Here is a 3,327-nt window from a genome sequence, read left to right on the forward strand (position 1 = left end):
GTAGTAAAGTCCTTATGGGCAATGTGAGGATCATTCTGAAGAAGTGTTGCCTTGATTTGTTTGTAATTTAGAAAAAATGTCTTGAAAATGAATATCCAGCAAGAAAATAAGTAGGTAACCGATTAATTATAGATTACATTTAGGGAATATTTATAATCTGTTTTGTGCATATATTTCCTTCTTTGCCTCCTCCATTTGTGCATTTTCTCAGATTCTACAATATAAATCAGAATAAGTGGAGACCAATAAACTAACTCAAATCCCTATTTGGCCAGACTGAAAACTGTCTTCCCCTCTTCCCATAAATAACGTTTGTGCTGGTGAACATGGGGAAATAGAGATCCAACAGAACATAACCTTGTTTGGTAACACAGTTATTTAAGGCAAATGTGAGAAAAGACTGAATTGTGCACATAGACAAAGGTCAAAAGACTTTTCCTCTTATTTCCATCCTCTCTTCCAGGCTCTCAGACTGGGCGAAACAACTCAGTGCATTGAATATTCCATTTATGTACCAATTGATGTGTTTACATTTCCTGTTCCAGACTGATTCTCACATTATCACATCTTTGTTCATCAACTTTTTCATGCACACAAAAAAGCAAAGTATCTCAAATTGGTGTCCTTGAGCAAGGCACAGGACCCTCACACTGCTGCCAAAGTGTTGTGTAAATAATAGTTGTCCACTGCTTGTGATATTATGTTAGGTTAAATGCAGATGCTACATTTAAGTTGACTGTGTGTGCAGTGCTGCAATGATTAAACGTAGATTTATTTAAACCCTCCATTTCCATTTCAATCACGATTTTTGAAGCCTGTTTTTTTTTAATCTATATCTATATATTGATGAGGCTCTTAAAGTGCTTTCTGAGTTAGTTTGTTTTTACAGCTGTTTCGCCTAAAATAGTTTGGGTGTTCAGAATCGGAAAGGGTTTTATTTAAAGGGTTGGTTTTGATTGCTGACAACCTGGAGGTACTATAAAGCATAAACTGAACATAACCTCTACAAACGAATAGACTGTAAGGGGAACAATGTCTTTTTTCTTGGTAAGTCAACCCATGAAATATCCTATAAGCTGCAAGTGGAGCAGGATGAGGTTACAGGGTTCCTGGTGAATGTAATACAATGTATTATTCAAGTCAATGATCAGAGTGAGAAAAAGGATTGGAGTTAGGGTACAGGTTAGGTAACTGTACTGCTATCAGTTTTCATTCAAAGAAGAACGTACTGAATGCTTAGATAAAACCAAATATAAACCAGTAGTTATCATACTGGATAGTTATCACAAGTGAATTGAATGTGGCAGGTTTATAGTGAATCTCTCAGAGGTTACCTTTAACCCTAAACTGCGGTAAGAAGCGGATGACCTCAATAACTAAATGGTTTCACTTCAATGAAAAGCTCAATTCATTAGTCCCCCCTGCTCTCAGTTCATTTGAGTGTGAACTCTGGGTGTTACTCTAGCATCAGGCATACTGTAGATAATGTAGAGCTGGAGTGCGCTGTGTGTGTGTGTGTGTGTGTGTGTGTGTGTGTGTGTGTGTGTGTGTGTGTGTGTGTGTGTGTGTGTGTGTGTGTGTGTGTGTGTGTGTGTGTGTGTGTGTGTGTGTGTGTGTGTGTGTGTGTGTGTGTGTGTGTGTGTACACAAGTTACTGCGTGTGTTGAGGTGATGGAACAGAACTCCTGCGGCAACAAAATCAATTCTAATTAAATGTAAAATTCCTCTGAACAAAATGTGCCATGTCATGTCCAGCAATGTGCAACGGAGATGGTAAGATGTACCAAGACAATGTATCTTTTAGCTTTTAGCAGCTTGCATCAAATGACAATATTAACCAGTGACATACTTACATATGACGAAGCTATGTGCTGGATTTAAGCATAGCAATGTCCAACTGAATACTTTATAGATAGTTGTATTGCTGTATGACAAAAGTCCATCAGACTGCCCTATTTTCAACAGCACGGTAGAAATATATTGTAGCAACCTAGATGTTACAAAACCACCAGCATGTTCTGAAATGTAATGTCAAATCTTGTAAGCTTACAGTAGTTGTGATTGAAAGGACCTCCAGGAAAGGGCAATAATGACAGGGGGGAAATACAATTGAAGCAAGGAAAAAACAAGAATTCAATGTGTATTTTCCTATGTGCAGAACATTGCTCTCCTGAAATGCGTGTTTCTTTGTGTATCGGGGTTGAAAAATGTTCATTTACACAACTGTACATACATTTTCTTGTATCCAGTGCTGTGTGAGTTATCACCAGGTAGTTATTGTGTGGTATATACATTGTTCATACAAACATTGACAATCTTCTGCCTCTGTGAATCACAGTGCCAGGTTATAACATGTTTTCTCCTTTTCTCATGTACTTGATATTCACTTTCATCACAAGAGCCAACACAGGGTCAACCTTTGCTTAATTCGTGTTTTTTAAGATCTTGAATTTCTTCTTGCTTCCAACAGGGATTTGTCATTTGTTAAATAATCTCTCCTTTATGAAAAATGTTGACAGTTGTTGACATGGGGACCACTAATTATGTGCTGGAATAATATTTATATCGATTCACGATATTTCCCTGAATATAGATGGATGACAACATAGTATCTTTTATATTATAATATTTCCTTTTGTCGATTCCTGGAGATCTTTTAAAGAACTTGTTCTTGCGTGTGAAACAAACCTCAGTTAGTGCAGCAAGTGAGATACTGGGTGTTTCTCAATCGCGACTCGCGAGTAAAGCTGCTGCAGAGCCACTATTTCAAGCATACTACGTCATCGAGTGCCGCCGAAGTACTGTTCCAATCTCCAGCATACTTGGAAATCTACTGAGCCCGGCGTACTCCGTTTGGAGAAATATCGAGTGTGCACATGAGTAGACTCCGCGGTCTTAAAATCCCCACAATGCTTTGCGCACGGACCAATTTCCCCAAATCTGTGGCGGAAGATGTAAGGCGGGGCCTCTCATATGACGCACACCTGCACACTTTGCTAGCCTGTTCCACTCTTTGTTTTCCGAATGCCAGGAAGTATTCTTGACTCGCTTCTGAAGCAAGATGCTCGGCAGAGATGTGCTACCAAGCAAGTGTACTCGCGATTGAGAAACACCCACAGTTTGTCAGTAAGAGGCATGAACAGCGTTTTAGTTGAAAACTGGTTACAAAAAGATGTTGGTTTCTTTGAGAATAGTTTACCATATTAAACAGAAATCTTGTTCATAACGCTTTATTCAATCCAGAACAAATGTTGTTTGGCCATTTTGACTTCCACTTCCCAGATAAATCGAGAGAGCACGACCATTCATTACAAACCATGACAACGTG

The sequence above is a fragment of the Trematomus bernacchii genome, unplaced genomic scaffold (genome assembly GCF_902827165.1).
Source record: "Trematomus bernacchii unplaced genomic scaffold, fTreBer1.1, whole genome shotgun sequence".
Taxonomy (NCBI): Eukaryota; Metazoa; Chordata; class Actinopteri; order Perciformes; family Nototheniidae; genus Trematomus; species Trematomus bernacchii.